We start from the raw sequence: 12,903 nt of genomic DNA on the forward strand, positions 1-12,903 counted from the left end.
TTGTGTTACAAATACAAATGGCTCTTAGAGACAACTTTTCCCTGAGATACTGAAATTGCAAAAATTATATCAGGGAGAAAATTACAGCAGTTGGGTGGATGTAATCTAGCTAACCCCTATTTTGTCTCTGGCATTCAAGCTGATCTTAATTATTCCTGGGTTTAAGCCAAGCTAACTTTGGAAGACACTGAGTTTATAGTTTCAGTACTAATAGCCCTCCTCCAAACTCAACCACCTTTGTAAAGCTAAGGAAAGATCACCAGGGTAAGAGGACAGAGGAGCCTGCATTCTTCTAAGGCATAGACATAAACAATTGCCAGTCATTATTCTGGAGATCACAGTAAATACAAATTCTCCATTTACTCCTACAGATAACGTCACTGTTGTAGAACCTAAGATGGGTCTTTGGTGATGTCTTTTCAGGGTTTTTGCATATCTGACAGCAATGACTCCACCTGGACCCACCAACCACTGTGGCCCCACCCAGAAGCAATTCAGCCCACAGGAGGACTATCTGCCACATCCATGTGATTGCATCACCAACTGACAGCAGCTGGCAACCATTCCCTTGCCACTCCCATCCCTTCCCCCAAACTATCTTTGAAAAGCCCTAGTCCCCAGATTGTCAGGGAGTTTGATTTGAATAATAACTTCATCTCCTGAGTGGCATGACTGGCCTCTCATCAGTTAAACTCTTTACTGCAATGCCATGGTCTCTGTAAATTGATTTTGTTTGTGCAGTGGGCAGAAATAACCCTTCGGGCAGTTACCCTCCTGTCTGAATGAAGAATATGTTGTTGTCACTTAAAAGAACTTAATGTAACTTGTGGAAGGACAAAACTAGTACCAGCAGTTTTTGAGAACATGCCAGAAGCAGAGCATGGAGATGGAGCCTTCTCTCCTCTCCATCCTTATCTTCTTCCATAAAATTAAGAGATGATCATTTAATATGTGGTAAATCTTCTATAAAAAAATCTTCTGTAAATTTCAAACTAAAATCTATTTTCTGAAGGACAGGGCAACATAGATGATGTTTTAACATGTTGGATGCTTTTGATTTTTTTTTTTTTTTTTCTGTTTCCTAGATGTAATTCTTTTTGGACTTTTCTGATAACCATCATAGTTCAGTAATTTTGAATTTCCAAAGTTTATCAAAATATAAATGCTTAAATCTATTTGTAATGCTTAGATGCAGGTATGAAATAACATTCCATTATGGGGCAATTTAAATATATAAAGAACGGACCATTAGGTAAAAATGCAGCCTTTATTTGGTTTATGGAGATTAAGTGACAGTCTGATGGCTCAGTACTTTTAATGCTAATTTCCATACAATAGCACTTTGAACACTAATAGAAGTCCAAGAATATACCCAGATTTTTGTACTACCCATTTCCTATTTTTGAAAAAACAATACTGCAGAGCCATCCTGGGTGACATAACATAATGGCTCTTTGTGGCCAATCATTTGTTCAGTGTATGGGCCTAATATCAGTTTAAAGAATGATGCCTCTTTCCACTTTTTAATAAAGATATTCCAATGCCTTTTCTTTCTGGCCGTTGAGGTGGTTCTTTGCCCTCTGACTCCCTAAAGCTGTACCAAGTTCACTGTCTCCCTCTGAAATCAGGGGCATTGAAATGATAATGGAACCACAAGAAAGGGTAGGTCATAGTTTATCTTGTTAGCACCATGTACACACCTGCTGCTCTGTGAGAAATAAACCAAGACGGGAGCTCATTTCTGGAGTTGTTTTGGATCTTTACTTCTCAATGAAACTTCTGTCCCTTCCTTAGAATCCGACCAACAATAGGATTCGCCACAACTAGTGCTCCAACTTGGAGCCAAAAATGTTTTGAGTGTGGAGAAAGCAAAAACTGTCATCAGGCATAGCAGAAACCTTCTCTTTCTACTTCTCCATTCGAACTTGAAGAGTTTTACACGTTTGCCTAAGGAACAAACACATGTCAGGCACTCCACTGTTTAACAGATTATTACAGAAAGCAAACCTGGGAGAAAGGGGACATTTCAACAAGTATAAAAGGAAAACAAGACAATAACGTCGTTTACCTCTGAAACACTCACAACGTGGATAGGTTTGTATTTCCCTTAGAGGATTATGTATTCTTAGCACATTTTTTTTCAATTTCAAATAGACACATGACTTTACATGAGACTAAAATAAACAATTTTTACAAGGAATTGGAAAAAAAAAAAGGATAGTAAGCATTTCTTGTGAGTATTTGGGAAGCATTCTGCACAAACCTAAGAAAAATGTTCATTAAAAGCGAGGAAGAAAGCACACAGAAATCAAAAAAATAGTCATTTAAGCATAAAAGTGTAAAATAACTGTGGAAACAATATTAGGAAGTTATAATCAATCATAATTCAAAGATGTAATATTTGTGATCTTAACCATTCATAGCCTTGCCTGACCATCCATGCCTAGAGTAATTCATAATTTGCTGAGGCAGGAATTTGAATCATACACACTTTAAGGCCAATAAATGAAACCAAGTCATTTAACCAACGTATGGGTCTAGTCACCCCTGTGCGGCATTATTTTTTTCCTTTTTTAAATTTTTTTGAGACAGAGTCTTGCACTGTCCCTGGGCTGGAGTGCAGTGGAACTATCTCGGTTTACTGCAACCTCCACCTCCCAGGTTCAAGCGATTCTCCTTGCCCCAGCCTCCCAAGTAGCTGGGATTACAGGCACCTGCCACCACGCCCAGCTAATTTTTTGTGTTTTTAGTAGAGATGGGGTTTGACTTTGTTGAGCAGGCTAGTCTCAAACTCCTGACCTTGTGATCCACCCACCTCAACCTCCCAAAGTGCTGGGACTACAGGCAAGAGCCATCACACTAGGCCAGCATTCACTTTTCAAGCCAACTTTGTTGCTCTCTACTTGTTATTAATTATATAATCCTCATTAACAGACTGAGATTTATGACATGTTTCAGTTGTACCTTATGATATTTTATAGATATAGATAGATGTTTAAAAGTTTTACTGGCTGGGCGCAGTGGCTCATCCCTGTAATCCCGGCACTTTGGGAGGCCAAAGCAGGTGGATCACCTGAGGTCAGGAGTTCAAGACCAGCCTGACCAACAAGGTGAAACCCTGTCTCCAATAAAAATACAAAAAATTAGCCGGGCATGGTGGCGGGCGTCTGCGATCCCAGCTACTCTGAAAGCTGGGGTAGGAGAATCTCTTGAACCCGGGAGGCAAAAGTTGCAGTGAGCCGAGATTACACCACTGCACTCCAGCCTGGGCAACAAGAGCAAGACTTCATCTCAAAAAAAAAAAGTTTTATTTATACTCCCTTTTTCAAAGTACTCCAGCAACATCAAAACATACTATTTGATTTTTAAATATATGAATAATAATTTAGTAGTTGAAAGAAAACTATGAGTAACAATAATAAATAATAATAAATCACATAGAAAATTGGCTATTAATAGTAATTTAGGCTCTGACAACAGAGGGTTTTTGGTTGCATAAGTTAAAAGCAAAGTAGAGCACTTCCTACATAAATTTGAGAGGTTGGAATAGTTAAAACTAATAGCAAGACAAAAGACTAATCATGTAATTAGTAGAAAAATATATTTTCCGATTTTGAATATATTTGTGTTATAGAGCAATTAGAACAGACACTTGTTTTTTGATTTTTTTTCATAGCCCTGTTTTCTTATCACTGCTAATCTTGGCCTTACCCTACCAAACCAGAAAATGTAAGGTATAAATAATGGTTTGAGGAAGAGCGGAACTTTTGTATTCTGATCACAGTCCAGTTGCCTTTATTTAGATAAATCAAAGCCAGCACAGTTGCAATGTGGGTCAATGTCATGACTTGCAGTGGACACATGTGGCTGAAGACAAATGATGAATACTGAGAAAAATTTAAAAGAGTTTCTTTTTTTTCTTCTTCTTTTTTTTTTTTTTAGAAAAAGCAAGTTGAACATGGAGAAATACATCATCTACATCATCTATACATTTCCAATTCTCCATTTTCTTTACATTGTTCAAAAACATAGAAATGTTTTCAGGAACTGTTTTTTTTTTTAAATTTCATGTATATACATTGAACATTTTAGGAGTAGAATAACTTTTTTCTATATGTTTTATCTCTAATCAGTTACTAATCATCTTTCTGATCTATTTCCTACTCTCTGTTTCACTGCCACACTTTTATTCCACCTGGTGTGTATAATGGCAACAATGTCCTGACTTGTCACTTGTCTTCCTCCTTGCTGTTCCTTCCTCCTCCTCATTGCCACCATCATCCTGAAAAGAAAAATCTGTAATAGAACCCTATCACAGGAAGAAATATAAACTTATTTATGGTATCTAAGATCCTTCATGATTAGAACTCAACCACCCAGCTTCATCCTCACTTCTTCACAATTGTTCCACAAAACATGTATGTTCCACTCTAGTCACGCCTATTTAATCATTCCCGGCTATTTAATAATTCTAGACATGATGTGCCCATTCATGTCTCTTTATCTTTGTGTTTGTTTTAGCTTTGCCTAAAATACACTTGTTTCAAACGCCAGAAGAAATGTGACCACTTCATGATTGATCTAATCAGCACTTTCTCATAGTTCTATTATAAGACATATTTCATCATATTATAATTATTAATGTGTTTGTTTCTCTCAGTAAAATAAGAGATATTGGAGAAAAAGAATATTGACATACTTTTGTTTCCTCAGTGCTAAGCAGCATATCAGGCACATAAATGTTGCCTAATATTTATTAAATGAAAGATTGAAATAACGGATGCATGGGGAGATGAATAAACAAATGAACACATGAATAAATTAATGCAAGAAAAAAGGTGTTAAGTAATTTCAGAAGAAGGAAACCTAGAATCAATGTTTGGATTCTCTGTAAACAGCAAGGGGGGTAGTTAAGTGACCCAAAAAGTCAGTTCCTCAATTTTTAATTTTTCTAGCATTTTCCCCATGATTCTGCAGTTTCAGAATTTGAAATTATAGATAACCATGGGTCTTGACATTCAGCTTCACATTTTCACTTCAGATATTTAAATTTATTCTCATTTGTAAAAGGTCTAATTTTAACAACAAAATTAATTCATGAAAATAATAATGCCAGAAGATAATAGCAACCTGTGATACTCTAATTGGTATTAGACTAATCACTTGGGATCTTGGGATGTGGAGAATGTCCAAATGAATGCATCAAAGTGGATGTTGGCATGTTCATTACAGTTAATATTTTAGTTAGAAGCTATTAAAAAATACACCCATTAAAAAAATACACCTATCTCCTGAGTAATTTCCCTATAGCTGCTTAACACTGTCAGGAAGTTTATCTCATGAAATATTTTGTGAGACAATTATCCTATACCTAGGAATTACATGCTTACTTGACATCAGATATGGTGGTGCAAATGAAATAGCATCAGATTTCCTATAAAAGAGCACAGTAAACAAATAGCACAATGATTGGTTTACTATTGCCCCCAAATAATATTGTGCATGCAATCACATGCACACACACAAACAGAATTATGTACTCTATATATTACAGTTCAGGATGCCTGATCTTTGCCCTGCCTTTTTTCTTTTCCTATTAAATCTGGAGACTAGTATTTTTAAAGCCAAACAGACACTAATTTTTTGTGTGTGGCCACGATTTTTATTTTTTATTGTTGATATTTTGTTTTGAGATTTCCCCTTGGTAATAGTTTCTCAATGTGGAACTGCTTGAACAAAGGGAAGACACACTTTATATTGTTTGGTTTTATTTTCTTTCCTATTTATTTTTAATTTCAATACTTTTGAAGAAAGAGGTGGTTTTTGGTTACATGGATAAGTGCTTTAGTGGTGAGATCTGAGATTCTGTCCACCCATCACCCGAAGAGTGGCCATTACACCTAATATGTAGTCTTTTATACCTCACCCCTCTCCAACCCTTCTCCCTGAGTTTCCAAAGTTTATTATATCATTCTTATGCCTTTGTGTCTGCATAGTTTAGCTTTCACTTATAAGTGAGAACATAAGATGTTTGGTTTTCCATTTCTTAGTTACTTTACTTAGAATAATGGCCTCCAACTGAATCCAGATTGCTGGGAAAGACAGTATTTCTTTTTTGGCTGAGTAGTATTCCATGGTGTGTGTGTGTGTGTGTGTGTGTGTGTGTGTGAGAGAGAGAGAGAGAGAGAGAGAGAGAGAGAGAGAGAGAGAATAGGTCAAATGGTACATCTGCTTTTAGCTCTTTACATCTACTTCAGTTTTCCATATTGTTTTGCAAGTGGTTGTACTAATTTATATTTCCCTCAGCAGTGTAAGTGTTCCATTTTCACCACATCCATGCCAACATCTATGTTTTTTATTTTAAAAATTATGGCCATTCTATTGTGGTTTTGATTTGCATTTTCCTGATAATTAGTGAGGTTGAGTATTTTTTTCATGTTTGTTGGCCATTAGTATATCTTTTTTTGAGAATTGTCTATTTAAGTTCTTAGCTCACTTTTTGATGGGATTGTTTGTTTCTTGCTGATTTGCATTCCTTTGTAGGTTTTGGATACTAGTTTTTTGTTGGATGCATAGTTTCCAAGTATTGTCTCCCACTGTGTGGGTTGTCTGTGTACTCTGCTGATTATTTCTTTTGCTGTGTAGAAGGTTTTTAGTTTAATTACGTCCCATCTATTTATATTTGTTTTTGCCACCATTTGCTTTTGGGTTCTTTGTCAGGAACTCTTTGCATAAGCCAATGTCTACAGGAGTTTTTCTGATATTATCTTCTAGAATTTTTTAGGGATATCAGGTCCTATCCCATTTATGGCAAACTGGTTTGAAATGTACAGCGGAGACAAAGCCAAAAATTATTTGGTTCCATTAGGTTCTTCCTACTCAAATATTTATTCTCATGACTTGGAGGCTATATTGCCTGGGTTGATCCCAGCTTTATTGCTTCCTCACAATGTAACTTGGGCAACATCTTTTTATTTTTACATTTTATTGAGGTAAAACATGGACATAGAATTTACCATCTTTACTATTTGTGAGTGTACAGTTCAGCAGCAAAAACTACCTTTATATTATTTTCCCCTTTGTCATCCCCTCTCTCCCTCTGCCAACTAACAATCTAGTCTCTATTTTTATGAGTTGACAACCTCTTTATGCCTCAGACTCCTCAACTGTAAAAGGAGAATAATAATCAACTCTGACTCATGGGATGGTTGCAAGAATTAAATGAGCTATTATGTGTATAGTTCTTGGGACTGTGCTTGGCCATAGTGAGAACTTAATTAGCTAGTGTTAGTTAGAACTTAATTGGTGTTAATTAATTCTTGTGAAAATAGAAGTAGTGTGCAAGCACTAATATAAGCAGAAAGTCACTTATGTGGTTTCCTCCTGAGGAATGAAGCCTTTGATAATCAGAAAATATCCTTCTTTAGCAATAGTATTTGCTGCAAATTCTTCTTTGGTATTGATATTTCCATAGCGTATCTTTCCCATTATTGTCTTATTTTCCATTTTTCTTAATTCTTATAGTTTGGATATATATCTGTTAAACAGCATATATTTGTGTTTTGATCTTTTGATTCAGATTGATAATCTTTGTATTTGCTTTTCTTAAAAAGTTTACTTTATAATTGACACATAATAATTATACATATTTATGGGATACAGTTCAATGGTTCAATGCATGTATACAGTACATAAAGAGTAACTCAGGGTGATTAGCATATTCATCATTCTAAACATTCATTTGCTTTTTAATTGAATTATTTACTCCATTAGCACTCAATGTGCTCACTCATATATTTGAGTAACAAGCTATCATTATTGAGTAATTTCTATTTATTCCACTTGCTCTTGATTTATTTTCTCTCCTCTTTTGTCTTCTTTTGTATTGTTTTTATTAGCCCATTTTTTTTAGTTGGCTTGGAGTTATACATTCTTTTACAAATGTTTTAGTGTTTGTCTTAGTGCAACAATACTGCAGTTTGTTTGTTTTTGTTTAAATTGCCATGTCTTCATGTTTGCCTGGTTATTTTTCATTGTATGCTGAATATATTATTTGCAAAACTATTTGTGGAGTGATTGTGAGACTGGAGCTTTAATCTTTCCAGAGAAGAATTACATTTGGTTTTGCCAAGTATGCCTTAAAAATACTTGCTCACCTCAACCTAATTTCAGGTATTAAAATGACTCAGATTGAGCCCTATGAGGGCTGTTTTACTTTTAACTCCCTCTTTCTCTTGGGGTATAGCACTTTGGGTTTCCAATAAGAAATAAGACATACTCACCAGGGCTCCCCCTCACAGGGATCCCTGGCCTACCATGGCAGTCTCCTGGGTTCTGCAAGGTCATCAATGCACTTTTATTCACTGAGCCACTCCTCTAATGCTGATAATTGCTTCCATGGGTAAAGTGATTTCCAAGAGCAGACTAATCTCTCTAAGTCTTCATCCTTTCCTGAATTCTGGATCAGTGACTCTTCACTTTCTTGTTGGCTTTCCAATGCCTCCAAACATATGACCCTATATTTTGTTAAGTTCTTCAATTTTCTTTTATGGGATGGGGGGAGAAACATAAAGATATTACCTGATCTATTACTAAAACTGAAAGTCAAATTATGTGAGTTCAACTTTACTGATGGATTTGGTGTTGATTAGTCATCCATAAAATTAATAACTGAAACTTGGTATTCTTCTGCCTGCATAGTACTTCTGCATTACAATCATGCATTATAATTATTTGACAGAGTTTTCTTTCTAGACTTGCTTTCATCTAATACTTAAAATAGACATTAGCTAACAGTTACTTACAACTGGAATGACTACTTTTTCCATTTTGATTGGAATAGTTCTGATTTACCCCTGTTGTCCTGACTTCCTGATGGGTTTATCCTGGAAATATGTCCTACTATGAACAATAAATCATATCACCACCCACATAGAGTAATTACCCTTATCATGGAAATTTAAATTTTAAGAAATAACTCCTAGATGTAAAGTCTTCAGGCTGTGAATGAATGCCTCTCTAGTGCAAGAATTTCAGCCATTGTGATAGGCTAAAAAAGAGCATTCCTTGAAGCATAAAACATTTCTGAAATCTACTAAATCACATCAAGTTGCTAATAAGTGTTAAAGTTTGGCATTGAAGAGGGGTTCTAGAGATATAGCACTGCACTAATTTCTTCAACTTTCCCATCATAAAGATGAGACATGGAGACAGTAGATAGTAATGTGAAAGACTGACCATAATATTACCAGTTAGTATTGGAGTCCAGGGTCCTGAACTCTTAGAATCACATTAAAGTGATGGCATACACTATTACCTTTGAGACAAAAGAGTTGTTATAACAAGGAGGTCAAATAGGCTTGTTACAAAAATCTAGGTCTATTTTAAAACACTGCAATACTGGGATTTTATATTACTCAGCATTCTCTTCAGTTTACCAACTAGATTTTATTTTTTAGTTTTTTCAATTATATTTTTTTATTGCATTTTAGGTTTGGGGGTACATGTGATGAACATGCAAGATTGTTGCATAGGTACACATTTGGCAGTGTGGTTTGCTGCCTTCCGTTCCCTCACCTGTATCTGTCATTTCTCCCCATGCTATCTTTTCCCACCTCCCCACCCCCCGCCCCTCCCCCATTTCCCCCCAACGGACCCCAGTGTGTAGTGCTCCCCTCCCTGTGTCCATGTGTTCTCATTGTTCAACACCCACCTATGAGTGAGAATATACGGTGTTTGATTGGAATTTTTCTAATTTTGTCTAAAATTGAAACATGAAAATTGCATGACTTTTTCAATTCCTCTTTTTTTTTCTTTTCTTTACCATGAGTAATTTAAAGTTGGCTAAAATGGAATGTTGTGCCCTACACACACTGAATGTTTATTCACTAGTAGTAATGACGATGAAGACAATGATGAATATAGATTTGTAGAAGAGTCAGGTGAGTAATACATATAACATGGTAGTTAAGAGCATGGGTTAAGAACATCATCCAGTCATGAGATTATCCTCACCTAGCTATAAATTAATTGTGTGTCCCTGTTATTTCATTTAAAAAAAAAAAACAACTTAGTTTCCTTTCTGTAAGTGAAGACAATCTGTATCTTATTACACTGCCAAGAAGGTTAAGTGTGATTATGCCTCCAGCAAAAATATAATAAACAGTAACTCTTAAACATTTTCAAAACATATTTTGAAATAAGCATTTTTAAAATAATCTTAAAATTATCATTATTTTATTCCTGCTACAAAATACGAAATCAAATTGTTTAATAAGTAAGGCAGTAAGCATGAATATATTTCTAGCTCTTTGACACTATGATTATACTTCACAAGGCTATGCATTTTCTGTATACAGCACAGGACAAAGTTTGCTTTATTTTCGAGATTATACTAGAGTCAGGATAAATTATAAAGAATGTATACTATGTACTTAACATTTCCTAACAGCAAAAACTTACACATTGCAACATGTTTAGGTTAAAATGTACTGAGTTTCAAAAATCACTTAGGTTTTATTGGTTATTTCATGAATAGGAATTATTGGCCTCTGTGAATTGCTAAATATCTATATACACTTTCTGCATCAGTTTCTACTTAGTGTTGTGTGATTTAGTAAGAACATTAATATTGTATTAGTAACGGCAAAATGGACAAGGGTGACTCCACATTTGATAAAACAATCCTTTCCTGCTGCAACAACCACTCTAGGCTAACCTCATCTAAAATTGCTACAAACAACTATAAAAACTTAAAATGGAAATGAGAGCACATGGACACAGGGAGGGGAGCACTACACACTGGGGTCCGTTGGGGGGAAATGGGGGAGGGATGGGGGGCGGGGAGGTGGGAAGAGGTAGCATGGGGAGAAATGACAGATACAGGTGAGGGGACGGAAGGCAGCAAACCACACTGCCATGTGTGTACCTATGCAACAATCTTGCATGTTCTTCACATGTACCCCCAAACCTAAAATGCAATAAAAATAAAAAATAAATAAAATAAAAATGGAAATGGAAAAAAACAAAAAAAAAAATCCAGCTCACAGACCCGGACTAACACTCCTCCCTCTCCAGTTAACAAAGCATTTTAATCATAAAGGATTTGTGCATGCATATAAGGCTATCTTTGAATTATACCAGTGGATATAGAAATAGTAGCTGAATAAATGTCAATAACTGTAATTGTCAGAAGAAAAAGAATTGCCTCCTTCACTTGGTAGCCCTAATAAGTCCACAAGAGATGTTGTGGAAAACCCAATGTCTGATGGCTATAAATACGGAAAAAAAAACATTTCCACTCTTGCAGCATATCCTGGGAAGGGCACCTTTACAATTGAGTAGCCCAACAGTCCCCACCTGGGCCACTTGAGGCAAGGTGGAGACTGTTCCCAAGCATTGAAATCCATTCAGTACAGCTCTATGGTTTCTGTCTAAGATGAAATTTTATGGCTATTCTAAAAGAGACAGACTAACCTCCAATGAATTTGTGCATTCTCTTTAAAGCCCTAGTTTAGATATTAATAGAGACAGTAAAGGAAGTTTTAAGTAATATCCACATTAGAGTTTCTTTAACAAGACTGACTACTGTGGACTAATAATGTTAATATTTGAGTTATGAGAAAATTGGCCCATTTTAATAGCCTATTAACAACTTGTTGATTTATGTGCATAAAGTTTTATACTTGATACACATATAGCCCTTATATTTGGCCAAAAACTGTTTTAAGTATGTTATATATATTAACTGATTTTATCCATGTGAGAAATCTGTGTGGCAGATATATTATTGTCATCATCTCACAGATGTGGAAACCGAGTAGTACCGATGTAAAGTAACTTTCCCAAGAACACCAGCTATTACACCGCAGTTGGGATATGTACCCAAAAATATAATTCCAGAGACTGGGTTCTTAATCATTACACCACCTTTGAAGGCTTTCTCACTGAGGTAGATGGATAGATGTCTAGATACACACACACACACATCACATGCATAGATACACAGATAGATATATAGATAGATGATAGCAGTTCCTGGAACTGTATCCATTGTGAATGAATAAAGCAAAGCCAACAGAATGCTTAGAGCCATTCTGGAGTCTTCACCAATTTAAGACATTTTTCATGCAAAAGTCCTCATAAATCAACATAAAATATTACTCCCCTCTCAAGGAATAAGACTTCCTTATTAGGAAATAGCTAGGCAGGGAGCTTCGGAATGCCTTTATGACTACAGTGCTTAGCTCTGTTGTGTGGTATGAGAAAAATGAGATTTTTCCTTTGGTGTAGTAACATTTTTCCTCATAAATGTACATTCCTTTAGGCTTAAATAATTTAGGATGGCAAGTTTTTTAAATGACCTACTTGTCTTATGTATCTTTTCAAAGACTGCCCTTCCCAAACTAATCTGGCATCTCAAAGATCCAATAAGAAGTATGTAGCCTGAAGAGGTAGGTCCAAAAATATATCAGAATTACCACTGTATACCTTAATGGCCAAAGCCCAGAATTCTAATACTAATGCTGGCAAAGACGCTGAACAACAGGAACTCTCATTTATTGCTGGTGGGAATGCAAAATGGTACAGCCCCTCTGAAAGGCAGTTTGGCAGTTTCTAAAAAATTAAACATAGTCTTACCATATGATTCAGCAACCATGCTCCTTGGCATTTATGCAAAGGAAGTGAAAACGTACGTCTTCATAAAAATCTGTACATGGATGTTTATTCATAATTGTCAAAATGTGGAAGCCACCAAAATGTCATTTAGTAAATGAAGGGATAAATTGTGATAGATCCAGGTGACAGAATATTACTAAAGCTAAAAATATGTGAGCTATCAAGCCTTGAAAAGATGCAGAGGAGATGTAAACACTAGGTGTGTGGGGAGGTGGGTGGAAGCCC

At 35.8% G+C, this 12,903-nt stretch overlaps 1 protein-coding gene across 2 annotated transcripts in view; it reads right to left on the bottom strand.

Moving 5' to 3' along the window:
- The window catches only part of TAFA2 (TAFA chemokine like family member 2), a 545,001-nt gene that overhangs the window by 10,595 nt on the left and 521,503 nt on the right, over window positions 1-12,903 (bottom strand). The window contains exon 8 of one of the 2 annotated variants that reach the window (XR_012518470.1): window positions 1,701-1,947. The exons of the other annotated variant lie outside the window; for it this stretch is intronic. The gene's annotated coding sequence lies outside the window, so the exon portion shown is untranslated. The remainder of the gene's footprint in view (window positions 1-1,700; window positions 1,948-12,903) is intronic. 2 annotated transcript variants of the gene reach the window in all.

Source organism: Saimiri boliviensis, chromosome 7 (genome assembly GCF_048565385.1).
Source record: "Saimiri boliviensis isolate mSaiBol1 chromosome 7, mSaiBol1.pri, whole genome shotgun sequence".
In the NCBI taxonomy this organism is placed as follows: domain Eukaryota; kingdom Metazoa; phylum Chordata; class Mammalia; order Primates; family Cebidae; genus Saimiri; species Saimiri boliviensis.